The sequence below is a fragment of the Thermobia domestica genome, chromosome 1, assembly GCF_964235325.1.
Source record: "Thermobia domestica chromosome 1, izTheDome1.hap1.1, whole genome shotgun sequence".
Lineage (NCBI taxonomy): Eukaryota > Metazoa > Arthropoda > Insecta > Zygentoma > Lepismatidae > Thermobia > Thermobia domestica.
Window position 1 is genome coordinate 62,251,719 of NC_137454.1, and position 25,027 is coordinate 62,276,745.

General features: G+C 34.4%; 1 protein-coding gene across 6 annotated transcripts in view; it reads left to right on the forward strand.

Moving 5' to 3' along the window:
- Window positions 1-25,027, forward strand: part of vari (MAGUK p55 subfamily member vari) — a 238,726-nt gene that overhangs the window by 183,709 nt on the left and 29,990 nt on the right. The window contains exon 1 of one of the 6 annotated variants that reach the window (XM_081757769.1): window positions 17,877-18,001. The exons of 4 other annotated variants lie outside the window; for them this stretch is intronic. The gene's annotated coding sequence lies outside the window, so the exon portion shown is untranslated. Of the gene's footprint in view, window positions 1-17,876; window positions 18,002-23,149; window positions 23,311-25,027 lie in introns of those variants that run through there. One more of the 6 variants, XM_081757765.1, reaches the window with a different exon arrangement.

Here is a 25,027-nt window from a genome sequence, read left to right on the forward strand (position 1 = left end):
CAGTAATAGAGAAAATATTGAACAAATTTAAATTCAGTTGGAGAAAGCCAATAATTACGAGAAGGTACGTGTCAGTAACTTGGAAAATTCACTGTTTCTTAATATCTGATATGTCTTGGTTTGAGTATTATTCGCAATCAAATAACAGACCTACTTGTTAGATTTTTCTTTCATTTTATTTTTCTGTTTCTTTCTTTCTTTCTTTCTTTCTTTCTTGTTTAACCACAGCAGAAAACTGTTTCTGCTTTTGAACAAATTATTCCTCCGTCAGCGTCATTAATTAGAAACCAAATTACTGTTGCGGGTTGTTTCATATGCAGCCGAGGTCAATGATCTAGACTAGAACTAAGGCGTAGTTTGTAATCGATTAAAGCTGTTGACATTGAAAGAGCTCACTGTCTAGCTAAACTCATAATCTCGGATTTCGGGCGGCTTGGTAATGAATGGAACTTTATTTAGGATGTGTATCTCTGTGTGTTTATATGCGAGGTTAAAGATGACCTACTTTGATTTGCTTCAGCTTCTGACTTCAAAATGATCCAAGGCTGGTGTTTTCAGCACATGAAAGCTAAGTGGATTATCATATGTCAGTGAAACTCGAACTTACCTTGTACTTCTGTTGCCGCAGTCATCTTCGTAGTCCATGTTTCGTACAGTTTTCTCGATTTCGAGGATGGAATCTAGAGCTCAAGGGGTACACTATATTCATAACTTTCCTTTTTTTTTTTTTTTTCGCTAAAGCAATCAGTAATATATATAGGGTGGGCCAAAAGTAGTCTTACACTCAGTAGGTATGTATTGCATAGTACCTTCATATATACGTATTGGTTACAATTATATTTGCTTAATACTACTTATGTACAGTCATCCAATACTTCACTGAACTTCTTTTTTTAACACAGTGTGATCTCATAAGTGCTTAAATTGACCGTCAACATTATAAAATGCTTCGATCCTTTCCATAATACTATTCGAGGCCGCGGTGGCTCAGTGGTAGAGCATTCATCTGTGATACGTAGTAGGGATGGCCAGAACCGGTTCCTGGTGGAACCGGTTTTCGGGTCTGAACGGATCCGGTTCTAGAAGATCCGGTTCCGGAACCGGTTTTTTCGAATCCAGGTCTGGAACCGGTTCTCAAGATCCGGTTCTGGAACCGTTTTTTTCGGTTCCAGATCTGGAACCGGTTCCGCTGGAACCGAAAATTTGTGACCATCCCTACGCTAAACCCGAACTGCTGGTAGGCTGTGAACAGTGTGCTAGATGAAATGATGGAATCGACAGGCAGGCGCCCATTCGGCGGCCGCTTGTCGTATTTGGCTAAATAAACTGGGTAACTTGCAAACTCATTGGCTAAACAGGCAAACTGGCCAACTCATTTGGCTAAACAGCCACTGGTGGACCAAAATTTTTTTCTGGGGGCACAAGCGGGTCTGGGCGGGGAGGGTACAAGCGCATGGTCCTCTTTGCAGCGTTTTGAAGGTAAACTTTGTGCCTCCTTTAGGGTCTTTGGGGCTTTCGAATCCAGACCTGGAACCGGTTCCTAAGATCCGGTTCTGGAACCGGGTTTTCATTTCCAGACCTGGAACCGGTTCTAAGATCCGGTTCTGGAACCGGTTCCTTAGATCCGGTTCTGGAACCGGGTTTTCGGATCCAAATCTGGAACCGGTTCCTAAGATCCGGTTCTGGAAACGGGTTTTCGGGTCCAGATCCGGAACCGGTTCTGAAAACCGGATCTCCGAGAAACGGTTCCTCGGGGAAACGGTTCCGCCGGAACCGGAACTTTGTGGCTATCCCTAATATGTAGTCCTTGGTTCGATCAGAGGCCGCAGCAAGTGGGTTTTGTGGTGGGCAAACACCGTGTGCGTAGATTTTCTCGAGGCTCTTCTGTTTCCTCCCACTTTCTTCGTTCCACTGTTTCATCAGTTCTCATCATCACATCTGTTTTAGCCTTCACGACATACGCATGGGACATAAAACTGAAAGGTTTCATTTTTTCATAAAATTATGAAACACACTACGACTCAAAAGCTTTCTGCATCAATTTCAGTAAATGCTTCTGAGATACACTCTTTTAATTCGTTCACTATATGCGGAAAACGTGATGACCATTCGATACTGCCCCTTCTGAGCTAATGCTCTGAAAATGTTTAGTTAAAATAGGCCAAGGCATAATGGAGAAGTGCTTCGTCTTGCTGAAAGATCAGTTCGGTGAAGTTGGGTCTGGTGCTGAGCTGTGGCATTATCACCTCACGAAGCATCTCTCAATAGTTCTTCCCATTATTATTTTTGATGTGAAAGGTTCAATATTAAATCATATCTAGTTTTTTTTTTTAATTTTCTTTTCACTATCGCTATTCTACCAATTATTTCATAATCATTCACTGCACTTTGTCATTAGTTTCTTTTTACAAGTCACAAACAAGAAACGTTAAAGTGTTTAGTATCTGAGCAATCGTGGTTTTCTTAGAGCATTGATTTACATAGGGATTTTTTTTTAATGAACTGGAATTCTTAAAGCCTATTTAAATGCTGCGTACTTCGTAAAAATGATGTTTTGTTATATATAATTTTAATCGTCAAATTTAATTTTAAGTAATAATACCTTCATACATATATAATCCAAATCGAAGAAAGTAAGGGAAAATTGGGAAAACGAAGAAATCTGTAAAATCGTATCATTAAAATTTCAATTCATTTCAAAGAAAATAGAAAAATGATTCCCAAAATGAGTCAATTGGCTTAAAAAAATATGGTTTAGGTACGTAGCACCGTTAACTAAAGGTTTAATTTTGTCCAAACAACTAAAATAATATTGGATAAAATTTATGCACAGCACCGTGAAGAATATTTAAGAACGGCAGAGCTATTTCAGATTTTGCTAGGCACGGGCAAGGTTGTCTACCGGCATAAGTTTCACGTTTTAGTTTCTTTTATAACCATAATAAGCTGCTTTACTAAAGAAACAAATATGAAACCACGATACCTTATACATAATAAATAATATAATCTGTAAAACTCATGTATAGGGACATGCTTATCTGCTTTTGTCGTCTTTCTTTTCTTTTTTGGCATATCACAACTAAACGGTTGTCATCTTGTCGCTGTATCAGTGGAATCAGTAGACTAAATATGAAATTATAACTATTGTATCATGGCTATATAAAAAAAAAAAAAAAGCTATGTGTAACTTTAGGAAATAAAACAGAAATACTTCAAACAATAGAATAGCTTAGCTAGACATTCTTACATCTCTCGATATTACAGCGTCAGCTTTTTGGATCAAAAGATCCAATATATTTCAGGCAAAAATTTTCTTGTAGGCCTTATACCTCGAGAACTACAACCCAAACTATCACTTAACTCAGTATGATGTGCTTATTCCGTAATATATATATATAAACTCGATTTAGGTGAGGTTCAAAAATGTTGTAACCCTTGATCCAAAAAATTCAATATATTTCATTCAATCAAACATCTTGTACGCCCCATATTTTGACAACTACATGTAGTGTAGCCAAACCAAAACTAACAATTTACTCAGTATGATGTGCTTATTCCGTAAAAAATATGAAAACTCGATTTTTGTGCTGTTCAAAAATGTTGTGACCTCTGATTCAAAAAATTCAATACATTTCATTCAATCAAACATTTTTTTTTTTTTTTTGTATGCCTTATATCAGGAGAACTACATATAGTGTAGCCAAACCCAAACTATCACTTAACTCAGTATAATGTGCTTATTCCGTAAAAAATACGAAAACTCGATACTTCCAAACTTTTGTGGCCCCTTGGGCCCAAAAAACTAATTATTGGCCAAGATCGCAATCTTTTGATGCATTTTTTTTTTTATCATTCCTAAAATTCTTGTTCCTGAATTACAACGAGTAATTACAGAATAACCATATTAAGAATAGGACTTTTTGTTTTGTGTCTGTGTAGAGTATGTTTATTTATTTATTTTTGAGTTTTACGTTTCACTGATGTGTCCTTTAAAACTGAAGGAAACTATGATAAATGAATGATAATAAAAGGAATGGTGAAAGGACAATACGAACACTGATACCCTGAGTTGGATTCGAACCCACTATAGACAGGTGTTAAAAGTAGTTCGTATTCTGCGAGGAAGCCATCATGAGAGAAAGAGAGGACCTTGGATTGGGTTTTGTTTAACTGTAATGATTGACACATTTGGAGGATTTTATTTGTTGTTTTGCAGGAATTGAATGATTAAACATCATGAGAGGTGTTCAGTGTCGCTACCTTTTGTTGAATATAAAATTAGCTTCAGAACTAGTAAAACAAAAGTAAAAGAAAGTCAAATTTCCAATACAATGTTTCTAGAATTGTAACTCCCTTATCCATTCGATAACAAGCGTAATAATTTGAATTTATGACTAGAGAATAAATAAAAAGGAAAAATCCTTGGGAAATGTTACTCTAGAATTAATTTATTGTGTTACTTCCTGTGATTTCTAATTTTTATATTCATACTTCCCGATCCGAGACTGCAAATAGTGTACTTGATACCTGAACTTTCTAAATATTAAGCATTTACACATACAATTTTGTGTGTATATTTACATTGCACATAGTTTTTTTTTTTTTTTTTTTTTTTTTTTAACTCGCAATCAAATATAAAATATTGTTTCTCATTTCATAGTAGTGAGTTTAACGCAAATGTAGCTCGTATAAAAAGATAAGCTTGAATTAAGCTTAACTCCTTAAATAGAAGTTAGTTTACAGAACCAGTTGTTTTAATTTAACCTGCTATCGCTGTTCCTTTCACGAGAACAGGACACAAAGTGAAACATAGGAAATTTCATGTTTAGGTGTGTACCATTATTTTTTTTTTTTATGCATAATTAACTAAATACAATCTCACGAAACACTCCTTTTAAAAGGTTTTTCCATGGCTTTTTTTAAAATTTATATTCGAATTAAGAATGAACAGTTTCTTTCATCTCTTTCTATCCATGAAACAAACAAACAAAAGACGTATAATAGATGTTTAAAAATGTTACGATCATGTAGTTCCGCAATCAATGAAATTTTATCATTTCATATTAGAGATAAAGGGCAAATCGTGGACTTGGCTTCCTCAGTCCCAACGAAGAATGGTTTATGACATTGGCAGAGTAATACTCAAAGACATAACTAGTTTACTAAAAATATTAATAGTACCGTACTAGTAATACGTGTAAGTTACCAAAAGTGTAGTCGTTCGATTTTATTCCACGAAATTATCATTTACTAGTATTGCCCACGATGAGACGGGACAGTTTTTTCCTGACGAGCTACAGGACAAATCGAAGAACGACTACACTTTTGAGTTGTTCCAATAGAGTTGTTCCAATAGAAACATATAATTTTCGATACGAGATAGCACTTTGTGGGCATCTTCTCAAGGCGAGAAGCCCCAATCTAGTCTCGTGGGAAACTATCATTTACAATTTTAAAATATGACATACACCAAATTCAGTTAGTTTTATGTTTCATGAGTTGAAAGCGACATTTTATATTAAAACATAGATCGAACAAATGTGTATGTCGCATTTATAGACAACTAAAATTTGAGGAGGAAGTATATTTATATTGTCTCCTCCAAGTGTTCTACTGCAAACACATTAACACAATATAACATTAAAAAAAAAATATCTGAACAAAAGAATACTTACTTCATGCTAGGCTTACAGTGCTGAAAATAGCAGTTCATTATTTAATTTTGCAAACTCAACTTACAATACACTCTTCAGATTCAAACTCGCATAAAAATGTTTCTAGAACTGAGAACACATTGTAAGTAATTTTATTTCAAACCAGAAATGTAGCTTTAATTCATTTATGTCTGTTTCTTTGTTCAAGGCACTGTTTCTTTTCCTTTTTCTTTTTTTGCTTGCAACTTTGAATGTCCATTATTTTTTAAAGTAACGTGTTTATTATTATTATTATTATTATTATTATTATTATTATTATTATTAATCCTCGTTAATGAATCTTTTGAAGGATATTTTTATGTTAGGAGAGGTTTAAATTAATGAATGTAGATACACGCACAGATACAAAAGAATATTTAAGAAAAGCAGTGAAAATAAAACTACGTCATAGCTAAAGACGAAACTTTTTCGCAACAATTGTGATATTTTGTAGCATTAATTAGCACAATTTTCGCATTTATTATTTTTAATGTGGCACTTTTTTTTTTTTTAAATATGGAACTTGTAAACAGTATATTTTTGGTACTGAAGTGTATATCTAATACAAAAATAAGAATAGAGCTTGATTAGGTGCACATTCTAACTAATGTATTCACTGAAATATAGAAATTAATGCAAAAATTTAAACACTTCCTCTAACCTCATCCTTAGTTAAAGATAACATGCAGCAAGACATTAGGAATTCTTCTTTGAAGTTTGTTCTCCTGTTAGTAACAATCATATTATACTTAGAAAAGAATCTCTCGGTATCAACTCTCGAGACTGGCAACCATATTGATCGTAACGAGCTGACAGCAAAAGACCTATGGTTAATTTTTAAACTGTTTAACAATGATTCAATGTCAACTTCCTTATCCTCACTGTTGAGAACTTCAAAAATCTTACTTTTAAATTCACGGCAAGCAACCAACAGATCATGAACATTTTCAGCACAAAACACAGTCAAGGATTTAAACAACAGTTTAGTTTTGTTGATGCCTGCATCTTTATGAAGTGAAACAGTTTCTGGATCAAATAACTCGCAGAGCTTTTTTGTAAATGCAACGATTTTTAAGTTAAATAATATTGGAAATGCGCTTTTCAGTTATTATTAGTAGTAATTAACAAGAATTTCACTTTTTTCGTTTTCATTCGCATTTATCGCAAGTAATGCCGAATTTCGCAAAAAAACGCGATAATATAAACATGATTTCTGGCTCTGAAACAAAAAGTTTGAGGTTTTCTGAAACACATACGATTTTTTTTTTTTTTAACGTTTCGCATATATCGCATTAACGAAAAAGTTTCGTCTAGTGAAAGCGCATTTAATAGAGTGAAGTTAAGTGATATTTAGAATGTTTTATGACAATACAGTGGAGTCTCGTTAATTCGAACTTGGATAATTCGAAATATTGGATAATTCGAACAGAAGTCCATTCCCCTTGAAAACTGTATTCAAAACAATAGTAAAAAATCGTGGATAAATCGAACTTTTGGACCTATGTTTTGGATAATTCGAATTAAATAGAGTTGAAATTTTTTAATATTGGACAGATGTAAACAGAGAAATACAGTTTTAACGTGTTTTCAGTTATCCAGATGCAGCCATAGGGAAGAGTAATACAAAAAATAAATAGAAAATCTATGTAATGATAAAGATGAAGATGAGTTGGGAAAGAAGTAAAGATAGAGAACGTGTGCCAATCTCATCTTGTTTCAGAAATGGTTGCAAATTTAAGATGAATTATTAATAAAGTCAACCAAATGTTATTAATATCGTATTCCACGCAATACATGACATTCAAGATTTATTGACCGTACAAAAACAATCAAATTTAAGCAAATGAGGTTTACGACTTCTTAAAAGTGAGAACAGAAATTTCAAATTGTTACTGGTGTTTGTTTGGGCTATTCAATGTATGTTGCAGTGTTGTACGTAAATATATTTTCCATTGTACACGTAGTTTGAATTATGTGGAGTCAATGTCGTTTGTTAGTTTACGGTATTCAATCACGCAAATAATAAGCTGCTTTAAAGGTAAAGTCTACACCATACGAATATGTTTTTGATGCGCAGTACTTTGGTTTGTTTGTTGTTATATATGTGAAAATGAATGTTGTTGGATAATTCGAATTTTGGATAATTCGAAGTTTTTTCGTGTCCCCTTGAACTTCGAATTAAAAAGAGTCCACTGTAATAAGTAGGAATAATAATAATAATAAAGAAACTGTATTATAAATTTGAACTAAATCGTAAATTGGGACAGTAGTTGATTGATTATTTTATATTGAAATGTAAAATTTGTAAAATTCTATAATTATAACGCAATAATTGTATAATTCTCCAAATTAGTAGATCTTGGATGATGAATGCAGTCTGTGCGTTTGAAACTAAAGTTAAAATAATCAAAACACGAATGGAATACCAAAATTTGAATTTATTTAAGATATCAATAATACTTTTTTAATGGTATATATGTATACTTTTGTACTGTTATATACGTATATACTTCCCTTCACTCGATCTAAAACCCAAAATGTTGAATTTTAATGTAATCAGTAATTTTGTTTTTAATGCAGGAACTGAAAGTGAATTCTCTGTCATCTTGACTTTATTGGAAATGAAAACTTTTGAAATAAAAATTTCATTTACATCTTTTCTCTCTCTTCAGTGTTTCATCTTGATTCAGGCATTAGTTAGAAAGTAAGCTGTGTGTTAATCTTGTGTATGACTTAAACGCTCCCATGCATTTCGTTTCGTGACCTGAAAGTTGTTGACTCTTCTGAGGATCTAAATAAGAAATAACTTCTTAAATACTCAATACGTGGTGTAAAGTTTCATGCCACGTGAAAGTGAAGAGAAATTTGAATAATGCGTTCGGCGTTATATAAATTTTATATAATTAGTTTGATGAGTTCACTTGATACTTTATATAATGTAGGTATGACTTTAAAGAGTAATGTATGAATTGATATAGCATTAAATGAAAGTCTCCTCTCGTGAAATTGTTTCTATTAAAATAGGAACAAGTAACCAAGATACTGAAAGTGTGCAGATTAGAATATGTGAGTTGTATAAGAAAAAATAATGCGGTATACATCAACATCTAAAGTAAAGTGAGTTTTACGGAGAGTTGCGATGTTTATAATAATAATAATAATAATAATAATAATTTATGTTTAATCTGTAGAATTAGGGAATTGGTTCTCTGTAGCCAAATACCTTTTGTGTGTGTATTTGGCTTGTATGATCCTTGGTTCGATTTCTGTGGTAGGGCATTGATTTTCGGTATCCACCCAGCATTGTGAGGCAGTTTGAAACCCGAATTTAAGAGGTGCCGATCCTCGATCTAGAGGACTGTCAGAAATATCTGCGATAGGAACAAATGATGACCACACATCGTTGAGCTAAAAGTCGTCTAGCTGGTCATAGGTATTCGCCAGGGAATATAGTTTAGTTTAGGAGGAAGGTAAAATAATAATAATAATAATAATAATAATAATAATAATAATAATAATAATAATAATAATAATAATAATAATAATAATAATGTGGTACGGAACGGCCTGTATTTTGATCTTGCGTGATGGTCTGCGCCAGTGGCGGATCCAAGATATGATAAGGGAAGGGCTAAACCATAGTTTGCAGCTTTATCCAGTGTAAAGCAGGATTGAAGCCCATTTTATCCAGTGTATACCTGAGCGTCAAGGGGGGCGATAGCCCCCCTTGGATCCGCATCTAGTCTGCGCACTAGTCAATGGGAACATAACCCGGTAATGATGTAGTACACCAAATTTGGCATACCTTGGTTGAATTTTTTGAGCCTTTCTTTACATCACTTGACGCAGACTTGTTTTTGAACTTCGATCAAGTTGTGTGGAAGCCAACGGCGTGAAACTTTCCGTACGTCCAGATGATCATGTAAAATCGTGTGTATTGCTTTCATGTCAATGTTGAAGAATGCCTGAATATCACGGTATACCATGTGCCGATCTTTCAGTCATTTCACGAACAGTATCAACATTTCAGAAAATCTTTCTGGGGGGTATTTTCGGATGCGTGGGAGAGAATGATCGGAATTACTCAGAGGCGTATTTACAAAAGCCTATAGGGCTTGAGATCTCCCTCTCCCCAAAACTTAAGCTACTTTTTTTCATTCATTATGTATGCATACATAATGTATTAATTATGTTTACATTCATTATGTATTCATACATAATGTATTTCACATTACATAATTGTGTAATGTATAATACGTACTGTTATAACAAAAACAGGTTTATCGCTATTTTGGATTTAGCCAACGTGTGTGAAACAAAATGCTAAGTGCGACACTGGTGTTGTTGTTTTGAAATAATGAAGTTGACAGGAAAGTTTTATTCTACGGGTACTCCATAGACTAATACAAGTTAAAAAGTTATTATTTCTTACTGTTTTGTTTTTCTCCTCATTAAAACAACGAAGAACATACACAAGTGTTCAAGTGATTACTAAATAAATTTTGCAAATAGTAAATAATTAATTCTATTATGAAGGCAAAAGCACCTAATTTACCATTATTTTAAAACTGCATTGTTAAAAAAAATCACTTGATTTGTCTAATTGAATAGCGAAGAAATTTTAGTTTGAATTAGATCTAATATCTATAGCTTTGCGAAGTAACGGTTCCGTACAGTAATTCCTTAGAGTAATATCGTAAAACTATTTTAACTTATACTATTACAATGGAACTTACATTGTTATCTACTGTTTATTGCAAGTGTCAAATCTATTAAATTTAATACCAGGCCATTTATATACCGGGAAATCAAGTGTATCAAAAATATTAACTCATGTAATAATTCTTGCAGAGATATTCCTTATTTAAACGGAACTTTTTTTTTTCTTGTCCTTCGTATGCTTACTGCTCAAGAACCTGAATTAAAAATTTAGTTGGAACGTCTTCAATAGAAATCCTCATGCAGTGATCCAATGATGAGTCTCCGAGTCGATTTCTTAATAGTGTCAGTATCCTATTAATTGTGTTGAAAGATCTTCCAAGAAGCTTTTGACACAGGCACAGCAAATACTCGCAATGCATTTTTTAAAAAAGTCCATAATAACCTAGAGCCGAACTCAGAATTTACTTTAATATTGATACTTTTGTAAAGTCATTCAGATTTTTTGCCTAGAATTTGAAGAATTTTAAATCTGTTTATAACTTATCTTCACCTATGTCGTGAAAACTGACATTCAACTTTTTTTTTTTTTTTTTTTTTTTTTTTTAATCAGCTCAATACGATCGAAAAATTTAAATAAGGAAGAACACAAGGAGGTTAAACATACTAATAAATCTCTTTCAGCTATTACTCTGTTGTATATTTAAGAAGTGTTTCCAAACATTTTCTTCTTCTACACGGTCATCTTTTCCTATACCAATCATAGATTTAACAATTTTCTATGAGTAAATCTCAAAATATGGAGAATAATATCCCTCCGGTCGCACACACACCCTGCACTGTGGCAATAACAAACGTGGGTGAACGACCTTCACGAAATTCATCACTGAGAAATGTGCGACCACGCTGCAATTCGGAAAACCAATTGTACGCAGTCCTGTTGGATAGCCCTTCATTTCCAAAATCCAAATAAAGTTGGTGTTAAGCTATAACTGAAATCATTTATTTAAAAAAAAAAATCATTGCCAAAAGTGTTCACGAGAAAGTTCCGTTTCTCAGAAAAAAAAAAAAAACCTACCTGCTATGAAAAACAACCGAAGATAATGTAATCATAGAAACGTCTATTCTTCCGAATTTCATAGTAGCGAAACACTTACGCCACTGTTAGTAGTAATTTGGGAAAACTTTTTCAGCAGCCTTACTGTTATATATTCTTGGTCTAATCTTGTTCAAGACATTTTTTAAAATACCATTGGGTTCTTTAATTCATGTTCCATGGATTTTCAGCAGGTAGTCTTCTGTAGTTTTAACCAACAGTAAAACATGTTCACTCTATTGCTGTAAGAGTGTGAAAGTAAGGGCGTAAAAGAAGAAATCATTGTTTGTTATAACTTTAAGGCGTAGAATGGCAACAGAAAATTAGCATCCATGGTAAGAAAACCAGGGCTTTGTCCCCGTCTATGTGTTTTGTGACGTCAAAAGCGAGCTGAGCAGAATTCTGTTTGCGTTGGTGATGAGTTTCACATGTTGAAAGAAGGCACTAATAACTTTTCGCCCTGAGTTTGCTTTTCTGTCAATACTGTCGTGACCTCAATAGTTACATGGCAAATAAGATTTACCAACACTTACATAGATTGTTCCTTAATTGTGGTCCATTTTTTTCTTTAAATCACAATTAAGTTAAATAACTTTAAGAATTGAATATTTTGTTATGCTAGAATAAGAACTGGAAATATTCGAACTTCGTATTCGAATATTCTATTCTTGGAGCTCATTTTGTGGATAATAATAGATTTACGCCAAGTGAAATGCATTGGCGTAACAAGGATATTTTCTAATGGAGCATGGTCCCTTACTTCTGTGAATTGAAAGAAGCTTACCTTTGGTCCAACGATATTCTAAGGACACCATAGTGTTCTATGGGGACCTTCCCTCTCCCCGCTAGTTAGCCTACGGCGAAATCTCTCAAACGCATAAATTAATCAAATATAGACACTTACTGCCTATATTGGTGTTCCTATATGCTGTCTATATATATATATAAAGGAGAGATGGGCAGCCATGCTAAAAAAGTACTGCAATATCATCATATTTTTTGTATGTTCATGAACATTTTTCAGTTCTTTGTTTTTTTTACTCGAGTATTTTTTTAATTCCTTGTGTATAGTGTAGGACACAATTAGCAACAAGGATTGTCCACTTAAAATTCTAGATTGTACTTACCATCTTGGAAAATAGTCAATTGAAATTGTATGGAAAGAAAATGGCGATCGTAGCTGATGCATGGTATCAAAGAAAGTAATTCTTAGATATACAAGTAATAAGACCAGGATTGGCAAAAACCGTGTTTTTTTTTAAAAAAATAGCTTTTTTGGTTTAAGTAGATTTGCTTTATTTATGTAGATTACATACAGATTAAAAAAAAAGTTTGTTCGGCTTTAACGTCCTTATGCGATAACAAGGTTAGGACAGGACCTACAAGACTGCAACAATATCTTACGTTTTTCTGGTACGTTATACGTTTTTATTTTCCCCGTAAAACTATTTTTTCCGTTTTTTTTAATAAATAAAGGAGTCATTGCCTAGGACATTCTAAAAATGTTTTTATACCATTTTGCAAGTTAATTTTTTATTTTTATTTGTTTTATTTGTTTGTTTATTTTTAAACTGGAGGTACTGATTTCACACACTATTAACAACACAACCCAAGCGATATGTAATTCAGAGAGAAATTACAACAGGTTAGTTTTTATCTGCTATCTAGCCGTCATCCAAAACTTATGATTAAAAATAATTTGGTTTTAGCAACGTCTTGATCATATCGCAGTTCCGATCGATTGCGATGTGCTGATGTGATTAACAGACGCTAGTGTGGTCTAATAAATTTAAAACTCAAGGTGTTTGTTAATTTTATAAATATATCCTGCAAGTATTTTATATATATAAACAATGTTGGGGCTGTTGAGAGATGCAATCTGAATTAAAATACAGTTAAAAGGCAACAAAAATTTGTGTAATGTACATGGTTAGTTGCATTTGAGTATAGTGTTTCTTTCAGCACCGAGGTTATATAAAACAAGGACGTGTTGCTTAATGTGGAATCCGAGCCACATGGTCTCCCACTGGGAATTTAATTTGTGTTGTAGTTGTTTTGTAATGAAAATTCCCCGGTTCAAAATTATTCTGCGTTACTGTGTAAACCATATATGTTTGTGATCAACATCACATTATCTTCTTTTTCTTCCAAAATCGTAAGATCTTCCTTATTTTCTCTCTGAAAGATCTGACAACACTAAACTTACAGTGAGAGTCAAACCATTACTCGGTTTGCACCCGAGAGGATCCTCCATCTGGACTCAAATGTGGACCCCTTGGCTACAAAAGCGACGAGTCTATTGACTTATTCACGGAGGACACCTGATTGAAATATGTTATACTGATGTTGTATACTTGTGAATATTTTAAGAGTTACTTCAGAAGAAAAAAATATACATAGCTGCACAAGTGAAATCACTGCACAGAGTTATGCAATTTACTAAAATAAATGGACAATTGAACAAGGCTACAGAGTACAAAAGATGTAATTTAGTCCAGGTTAGTTCAGTAAGTGAGAAATATAACTACTTAATTCAATTTGCATAGCAATAAAAGAAGTGAATAAAGATACGAATCACTTGAATTCACTCTGGATCTCAACCATTCATGCTTCCGGAGTTTGTAATGTATGGGAAAACATCTAGACCAGTGTTGAAATGTATGAGAAAAGATTTAGATCAGAGTTTTCCAATTTTTCTGATCTCGTTGTCCCATTGTAGTGACTGTTGATTCTCCGTTAAATCAGGTTATTTTTAAAAATATATATCATTAGAATAAAATAATAAATTCCAACTTCATAACACTAAATGTGTTCTTTATAACAATACAGTATTCTTCTATTATGATAAGATAATAATAATAATAATAATAATAATAATAATAATAATAATAATAATATGTAAAATTATGAATTAAACATTCTCCTAATGTGATGGATCTTTCAGCTTAGATTGGTAATTTTGCTATTTCTTCTTTTAACTTTTGGTATTCTGCCCTGCTCAATTGTTTGAAACAACTAATCTACATTATAAATATGCCAAATGTGAGCAACACGATAAAGTTTAATGAAAATGTATCCCGGATCCACCTTTTAGTCTCTCGCACACACACACACACGAGAGTTCCGCGGACCACATATTGAGAAACACTTTTAGATGATTTGAGATACGAGGAAATTTCATGAATTTACATGATTTGTGAGATTTTTGCTCTTAAATTTATGTATGCATTTATGTTGGTTTAAACCAATTTTTTTAAACCACCTGGTTTAATCCAGCCAACTAAGGAGGACCGTAATATATATATACATTTCTTAGTTTCAGTACATTTGTTTGGTATTCAGCGTTTCTTTTCAGGACCGAAGTGTGAGGTGTGTTCCTGTAGGTTAACATACGAAACAAGCCATGTACTGCAGCATGTATGTACTGCAGCGAGAATCGAACTCAGACGTTCCATGCCAAGTGCTAACCATTTAGCTGCAAGTGAATCATCACGATAAATAATATACTAGTGATGAGGGAGTTTCCACTTGTTAGGATCACGTAAGTGGGGCGTATAAGATTGTAATGTTAGTATTTTGTCCGTCCGTTACTCCGCATGATAACTGGAACCAAAGCGAATTTTTAAAATTATTTTTCTGCAGTTATCTCGGCCGAATAGTTCGTTAGTGGAGGGAGGCAATCAGTTATCATAATGGGTAACATTGACTTAGGTTCGTCCATTACTCCAGACGATAACTCTCAAACGAAAGAAAATTTTTGAATTGTTTTTTTTTAAATCAATAAGTAGCTAAGACTATTTTCTCGAGCGAGTTCATTATTGGAGTCAGTCCATTAACATCTTAATGGGTAACGGTGACAACGTCCATCCATTATTCCATACGATAATTCTTGAACGAAAGCGAATTTTAAATTTTATTTATTTGTTTATTGCAATAAATAGCTGGAGCGATTACCTCGACTGAGTTCGGTAACGTGTTCCTGTGTAACGGTGATTTTAACGGTGGCTATGCATATCCCATTTTCTATTAAAACAAAGGCATATAATTGTAGAATGTTAGAAGTTAGGCGTTACGCCGTTAGACGGCAACATATATCCACCAACGGTTGACATGTACCGGGCGAATTTCAAATTTCACATGATCCTCTTTACTATCTCTAACGGAGTTTATATTATTAATTGCATGGAATAACTAACATTAATGAATGATTAGCACATGTGCATTTAGTGCACAGTATTCTAGGTTCGATTCCTGATGAAAACGTAGAATTGTTTGATCATGCACTGTAAGGCAGTTGAAGAATTATTAAATCAATAAGTTGTAAATTTCTTTCTAGAAAGTCGGAAATGACATCGATGGGAATCAGTATGCCCTAGAACAGTGTTTCTCAAAGTGTGGGTCCCGACCCATCGGTGGATCGCAGGCCGATTTTTGATGGGTCGCGAGATTTTCCTTTAATTGTGAAAATTTTATTTCAGAAACATGTGTTGAAGTACTATTCAGTAAACGAAAATTGGAAGCGTTTGTTAATGATGTGAAAACTAAGGGGTTATTCAGACCCCTGCCCTTGTATACAGTCAGTAGAGATGCTGGTTAGGATGGAAAGAAAGTGGATGACTCAAAATGTGTCACAGGGAAGGGCGTTGATCGGGAGTAGTGTTAGCTCTGTGTCTGGAGACACTTCAACACTTTTTGAGCGTGTGTACAACTTCATATGATACAGTTGCTGAGAAAGAAATTCACATTACACGTGCTCGATCGTCACCGACTGATATTGTCGTACCGACAAGGCCACTGTTTTCATAAATTTATATTACAATTTAGTGATATTTACTATAGAAACCAACTAAATTTTGATTTATTCTAATTTAAGCATCGATCCCTACTTTGTAATATTAGTGATCCCTCGAAGGGCTCTCAACATCTCCAAATAAATTTCATGTTAATCACTCATATGGATTATTATTGAACCAACTGGAATTAGATATGATTTTAAAAAAGCAAATTGCTTTGAAATACATAGCCATTACGTAGAATGTCATAGTGCATTTGAGTAAAAGTATTTGGGCCACGAAATACTCTTTTATTATTTAATGTGGGTCGCAATAACAAAAAGTTTGAGAAGCACTGCTCTAGAGGCACCTCGTGAGGGAAGTTACAGCAGTAAAAAAAAAAAAAAAGAAGTTTTAGCGCTTAAAACTAAGGGAAGAAAAGTTACCTAAAGCACTGATTGTTGTATACAACTGTTAGTACATTAAATAACTTTTCTCCCTGTAATTTGGAACGATAAAAATTTTTTAGCGGCGTGACTTCCCTCACGAATCGCCTGTAATGACCATATTTCACCCAGTAAAATCCATCTGACTGACTATTATTAGGGTTTGTATTATTACTGTTAGTATAGTAGTATTAGTATCTATAATGCAAAAGAAGTTATTAAAACCAAGTTCTTTTAAATACTTTTTTATTTTAATTCAATATTGAAAACAATATCCGTGTCAGTGTTTAATGAATTATTGCTTAATATTCAAGATGGCGTTTGTATTTTACGTCTTTAATGTGCTCGCGAGTAAATAGAATTGTGAGAAATGTTGGAAACACTTTCTTAAGCATATCAGAATATGTTATTCTATAGAGAAAAGCGTGAGAGTGTAATGGTCAGATCATTTTTCAGTGAAAATAATCTGTTTTAAATTCTAAAAGTTTCAGCATTATAATTAATGATCAGATTTTTATTGTCAATTCGGCAGTTTAAACCATCCCCCGTGTGGTGCAGTCGCTAACGCTCTCTCTCGTTTGGTGCGAGCGGTGCCGGGTTCGATCCCCGGTGAGGACACTCGGTCGAAAAAGTGTGACAGCTTTTTCAGGGTTTCCTTGAGTGAGGTTTTTCCTGAGTTTCCCTCATTCATACCAGGCAAATGTCGGGATGGTACCTAAGATAATGCTCCCAGGCCACTTTCTTCTTTCCATTTCATCGGATAGTGTGCTCGCCGAGGAACGTTATCCCTCATATACGTGACGAGCTAAATAACTTTAGATGCCACCAGCCTAGAAATTAATTCCTAATTCGCCAGTTTAAACAGTATTCACTAAATCAAGGTGTATTTCCCGGAAGTTAATTATATGCTGTAAGTGTTCAATAAACATGAAAATTTTAGTATCTTTAATGTGGAAATTTCGCGTTTACTACGATTTTGTTTTTGTGAGTTTATTTTTCAACTGGAGTTCTGTTAAAAAAAAAAAAAAAAGTCACCACTCTTGTTTACCTATCATCGGCCTCCAAGCAGCCTGTTTAATCACGACTTGCAGCTCTGAAACTCTTCACGATTCACTTGTAACTAACTACAATGTATAGTAGACAGTGTTTGTAAAGGGAATTGTTAAGGTGTTATTTCTTAACAGAATTACCGTTTGTGAGAATAACGGTTTTCTTCCCAAGCATTAACATAAAGTGTATACCCGAGTTTTCCTTTAGCTGTTGTGTTGAAGAACTTCCTCATACCTACAGCCACCTTCCCAAGTGCTCTTATCTGCTTGCATTTACATCCAGCGAGTGAGTATTCCTGGTTTTCTGTACTCTGTGTAGTAAGAAATAGTAATATTTTGGAAAGTTTGTGTTAAATTTTCCACAATTAGAATACATTAGTGTTATTGTATGCTAATTTTTGTTTCCGGAAACACATTGGCAGAAAATTTATTCTAACTTTAGAAAGCGGAATCATTATATATTTTTTTACATTTGAAGGTGGCGAAGTAGAACTAATTATTTGTAACAGGCTGTTATATATTGTAGTTAATAGGATGGTCAATGTTATGGTTTGGAATTGTTGCGGAAGACCTGAGTTCGATTTCCATGGGAGCTCATATAGTTTGGATCTCACGTTAAACTATAGGTCCACGTCTTATATAGCCTCGGTGCTAAAAACTGCGTTCAACTCCAAACTACAACAGCAAACTCAAAATATACTAAATATTGTAAGCATCAATCTGTGAAGGAGCATTATTTCACGTTTTATTGGGGGAAGGCAAAGATTATCTACCAGTGTAAGGAGAGTTTCGGGTTTTTTACTAGTTTATTAGTATATTGTTTCTACTATATTATAGGGGGCGCGATGGCTCAGTGGTAGAGCGTTCCCTCCTTTACTTGGGGTCCCTGGTTCGATCCCGGCTCGCGCCGTGTGGACATTGTGGTGGACAGACAGTGTTCGTGGGTTTTCTCGAGGCTCTCCCGTTTCCTCCCACTTTCTTCATTCCACAATTTCATTAATTTCTCATAATCACCGTCTCCTTTAGCCTAACCGGCATAAGCGTGGGACGTAAAACTCAAGTCTCATTTCATTTTTTTTCTACTATATTATATTTCTTCGTCTTAAAATAACAAGTAGGTGCTATGATGGCAAACAAGCAAACAAAATTCATGAACTCTTGTTTAAGATGGCTTCCAAGTGTAGACCCAAACGCGCACTTTTGTTACTAGATTATTGCACTTGCGCTTATGGCCTGGGTGAAAGTTGAGTTGAGTTGATTTTGAGTTTAGCGTCCCTTTCAGCAGTGAGGCTATATGAGACGAGACCTACTGATTAACGTGGAATCCGAACCACATGAGCTCCCGCCGGGAATCGAATCCAAGTCTCCCACGACAAAGGCGCGTATGCTAAAGGTCTGGGGGAGAGTACTAAGCCTTCGATAGGACTCCAATAATAGTTTGGATCTCATTTTGTAATAAATAAATAAATAAATAATAATAATTAACGTTTCATATAATGTTGGTACTGGAAAGGGACGTTAAACTTCAATGTGATCATTTATGTTTAGAGATTTAGACGAAAGTGTCTTCATTTATTGCAAACTAGCTGAACCTGCGCTGTCTACACAGCCTATCATTCTAATATGATGAGTTTCCTTTCCACTTCGTCACTGTCTGAAGTAAAAGACGAGAGGACTCAGAGGTAGTGAATTGCTATAGACAAACATATAAACATTTTGGGGTCACCATTCATTTCAATATATAGCATTTTGTTTTTATTGGCAAATTTGGAAAAGTGATAGATGTCATATAAAAAATATTTTTTCATGTAAGTCCATATTTGAGTCACCTAATTACGGCTGTAAGCGGGTTTGAAGTTACCAGCATGCAAAGGATTTTGCCATTGTCAGATCAGAGCAAATCGCCTTCGGTGTCCGTCAATCCGCTATACATAGTTGTTCTACTGGTTGCGTAACACAAGTATAAGCAACGCTCTCAAAATGGTCCATAAAATGATAAATAGAAAAATAACACAACGTTTTCTTTCTTTTCTTTTCTTTTCTTTTTTTTAACAGCAATGAAAACTAGCAAATCTACATAGAATTTGAAATTGACCAGCGCAAACGGCACGTTGTTAGAACTTGTGGTTTGCGAGATTTCATCTTCGAAAGAAACTGGCTACAAACATATAAACGTATATAAAGGTCATGTTTTAATATACAGATGCTACGCAGATTATATAAGTTCATTTACCAGTTTTCATTGATAAAATATGATCTTTTACAATTGATGTACATTTTTTATTATTTATGTATTTTTTTCGTAAATGTGAAGTTAATTTAAATTATTGTGGATTGAAATTAGGAGTTGAGCGCGTCCTATCATTCCAAATTCCATTTCACCCAACGTAAATCTACTTGTCAGGCCCTGTAACCGAAGCGGAATAAATATAAGGTGAAATTTACTGCCGATCCTATACATGGAATGAACACTCTTTTTCTAAAGTATGTTAAAATTGTATTACTCTAGCCATTGTTTTTTATTTTTTGTATACATAAAACGACTGCTTCAGTTTAAATAGACGTGAAGACTGAAACGAGAGTATAAGTATTCAAAAGGTAATACGGACTTCCGTATATTTGGGGTTGGAGAAATTGAGGTATATGTGTTTCGTTGCCCAAAGGTACTCAGATCCTGAGAGGGGCCTAAGCAAACTTTGTTGAAACATGAAACCCCTCGTCCCCATCGTGGTAAGGTACCTGCTAATTTCTTCCATTTGTTTAGATTTTGATGCTCCCTTTCGCCATCAGTCAGAACGCGTTCATGATGAGTACCAGCAGCTCTTTTTCCGGGAAAAGAATAGCACTATTCACTGCTATAATTTATTGATCAAGCAATTTTTGTGAGGAAGTAATCATGTCTTTTAGAAATTCTGATTCTATGCTCTGCTGTAAACTTTAGGGTGATTAGCCTTTCTATCCCTATTAATTTTTCTCTCGTTTTATCTGTGTGTAACATTGGAATCTTTCATTTGTAGCCTTGGCTCCGATGGCATATGTGGTCTAAATACATACACCAATTTATTTCAACAAGACTTCAGCGATCTAAGGCTGGAAATATTAAATTTTCAATTTAACATTCCGCGGCTTTTTTTTTTTTTTTAGCCCTGCGGAAAAATTCATGGAAATGATTGTCTACAATCAGTTCCATGAAGTGGAAACGAATGCAGGACACTTCATATCAGAGACTAGGATTTTACCACTGGCTCACTTACTCCTTTTCTTGAAGCATCGAGCTATAAGAAAAGCATCGCTTCTCTCCGTGCACAGGATACCTTCAACAAGTATAGGATGTTTTTAATTTCCATCCGGATTTGAAATTTTCATAAATTCCAAAATAAAAGCTGCACAAATTTTGACAACGTAGTTACTCAGTCCCAGATTTCTAGGCGTGCTCCATTGGCGTCGTGCAGCCGCTTTCGAAGTTTCAAATTTACATACTGATTAGCTTAATTTGGAATTTTGTAAATAACCGTAAGATTTTTTTTTTTTATTATTATTATTAAGTAATGAACCTTTGAAGGTTCTTCGGCATTTACTTTTGTTTAAACATTCCTCCACAACCAGAAGCCGCATCACGTCGCACCTTTAAACTTTACGTGTCAAAAAATTATTCTCTGCGACGAATCCATCTCTCACCAAAGTAGCTGCAGGTGTACTACTAAATGGTAAATCAGCAACACTTTCAGTGTCTTTGAAGTTTTTAAATTTCCTTTTAATATTCTGTTGTCCGAAGGGTTTTTTTTTTTTTTTTTTTTTAATTTCTTTGGGACGACCTGCGGGCTGTAGCACAATTTAAATTCGGAAAAAACGAAACGCATGGTGCCATCTCCCAGAACAGTCTCCTTCGTGTAGCCAACGACTACTTGTCTCTGACTGTGAGAGACTGACGTCACAATGTTGCCAATTTCAAAATTTTATATTATCACGTTCACTTTACAAGATATTTTGTGTTGGTGTAACTTTGTGTTTGGAGTCAATGACGCTTTCAAATAGACACACTTTAAATAAAGACAGCCTGTATATTTCTAATCAAAAGAATGAATTTGATAGCTTTTTGGATCCTGTCTGATGAACATTGGAAGATATAAAAATGGGGAAGCTTGGTTGTCAAATAAATTGTCTACGTACAACTAGAGGGGGAAAAACTCTCCAAAGAATTAAATAAATATTGATTTCGATTAAACCGAACGAAATGAGTATGCGCTGGGCTACAAACACAGTCACACTCCATTTAAAAGCTTGGCTCTTGTTTTTTGGTCATTAATTTTTGTTTAAAATAGGTCAGAGCGAAATTTTCAACAGGAGATAGCCATCCTCTAATAGCAAGTATTTCAATTTACGTATCTGATTCTGTCAACTGTTGTCACAAATACTGAAATCAGTGATGAATTCAAAGGGTAACCCTGAGGGAATGGGATTGTTCCTCCGTGGAAATACAAAATTTCCCCGGACCAATTTGTGTTCATGCTCAGTGTGTTGCTAGTGTGTTCACGGCACATTTTCCACTCCCGTGTATTGTATTCAAAGTCACCAGGGGCTCACCCACGGGGAGTCCACCGGGTTCAGGACCCCCCAAAACTTCCTAAGCCAACATACATTTATACATTTGCTCAATAGAACTACTTATTGAACAGGAAATGATAGATGTAGCTTGAAAATTTAATCACACACTTCATCTGTGCTCTTTCTCATAAAAACACACTTCTTTTTGTCTGAAAATATAAGTGGAACTATTTTACAATTACTTATCGTCTTTTCGGGTGCAGAATAATACCCGTTCGATACTACACACATGTAGTGGCTTGTAGTATTGGACCCCTCCCCCCAAATTTGGACTCCTCCCAACAAAAAATTCTGGGTGCGCGCCTGAAAGTCTCTTCCGAGCACTGCGAGGGAAATCTGAAATCAACACTGAGTGAAATCACCTTTATCTACCTTACCACGGCGGTGAAAGAGCGAAACTGGTTACTTAAAACAGTGCTGCAGTGGCAACGGAAATCCTTTCCTTTGATATTACAACTTCTCTTTGGATATCATGCATATCTTTGTTTGCACAATTAAAAATAACTTAAGCTAAGTATGCTTAGTCTAAAATGGAAAATATAAATTTGGTAAGTGTTCTGTGCATTTCTAGTTAAACCCTGTTATTTTTCAGTTTTTACCTGAAATGTTGCAACCACTAAAAGAAGAGACAGTTAACAGTTGTAGTGTAGAGGCGGGGGGAGGATGTTCTGTCAATAAGTGCTATTTTCCCAAATTAGGAAAGTCTAGGTTGACGGTGACAAGGAAGTCAGAAAAAAAAATCACCCGAGGGGGTGAAAATAGTGTTGCCGGAGAACCTAGATCCAAACGTAAAAGAGTGGATCTGGGCGTTATGTTTGTCTGCTCCGTTCTGTGCTTCTCGCTTTAGGGATTGGTGCGAGTGGAAGGTGTTGCGATAACTCTCTTTTTTTAAGTTTTAAAAACAGTAATAACATTTGTTCGACATTGTGTATTTTATGCCAATGAGTGAAAAACTTTGAAGGGAATTCATTGTCGTTGTTTCTCCTTGAGGTATGTATAGCACACACATTTCAGTTAACTTTTAACAGAACGACGCTTGAGAGAAAAAGTTTACTGAGCGGGCGTTGTCATATTTAAATTTTATTCAAAATTCTTTTCTTTCTTTCTAAATTCACATGTATCAACAAGTGTAGAAGTTAATTAAAATAGTGACGTAAAGTATATTTTTTACTATGGGTAGTTATTTTTTGCATCTAGATATAATAAAATATAGAGGGATTTAGTTTATTAAAAAGTAATTTAAACAAAAATTCCGTTAGATATTCATTTAAGACGTTTATCTTATTTGTACACGGTGAATGTATAATGTAATACGACTATTCCGTAAGTTGTTCAAGGAAAATGAATTCCATTGTCAGAGTTATGCGTATTGTATTGTTGTATAAGAGGTGGGGTATTTATGATGAATAATGCATGACGTCATTGGATAATTTTGTTCAGTGACAATCCTGATGCTACTGCTACAGCTGTAATGACCTGTAACTCAAACCCATGTGAGAGTTTTGATCTGTAATGTGAAAAGTAATGTATTATGTATTGACGCAATGTCAACAATGAGAAACCGGAAGAGCGGCCAGATGAACAATCGTTTCCGGTATTGTAAACGATCAGTGACCCGCCCGGTAGGCGCATTGTACGTGAAAAAATCAGAAGCGGAACATTTTAGCGTCAGAAAGGCGTGTTGCAATTACACATGCATCATTGTGAATTGTAGTGTATACGTAGTAGTATGTCTTACTCAATATCTGCATACATTTGTTTGTTGTGACATTTTCTTCGTAATCAGAGTAGATTTTCTCGAACGTATTGCAACAAGAAAGTGGCTCACCGAAATGTCTCGTGTGTGTAATTTTGTTTAGTATTAATATTCTAATGATAGCAGTGGAATAAATTTCTAAAGAATTGATTCATGATATTAAAGCAATGGAGACGCTGTCTATTAAATTTAACTTTTAAAAGTCTGAATCGTTGCACAAAAGTCGGTTGATTAATTGATAAATTTGAATATAACGTCCCTCTTCAGTAGACTGTGTGAGGCGGAACTACTGCTTGAAGTGGGGTTCAAACTATTCAATTTTTTATCCCAGACAAATATCCCCGCCTGGGATCAACTGCAGGACAGTGCAAACAAGAAGCAGGCATGTGATTCATTTCATCACGGAGGGAGAGTATGGAGTTCAGATATGGAACAAATCATGAAAAATGTGTTAATTATATTGTCATTATCAATCTACTACTGGATGAAGGCCTTCCTCTTTTCCACAAATTGCTGTCACCTGTTTTTGTTATTTTGTTGTCCATCTTCCGTCTGCTTTTCTAGTTTGATCCGCCCATTTTCACTTATGCTTATTCAGTCTTAACCACTCTTCATATTTTCGTTTGAGTGCAAATCTATCAATCATAATATGCACCAAAAGTTACAATATTAGTCAGAATTGAAGCATGAAGCATAACAAATCAATAACATTTCTATGTAGAAATCTGTTGAATTATTATTATTATTATTATTATTATTATTATTATTATTATTATTATTATTATTATTATTATTATTATTATTATTATTATTATTATTATTATTATTACATCGGTAAAAGATACAATAATATCACATGAAGATATTTCTTGAACTTTTGCGTCAATACTTTCGATCTTTGTTGAAGAAAGAAAGAAAAAAATAATATTTGAACATTTCATTTACGAAAAT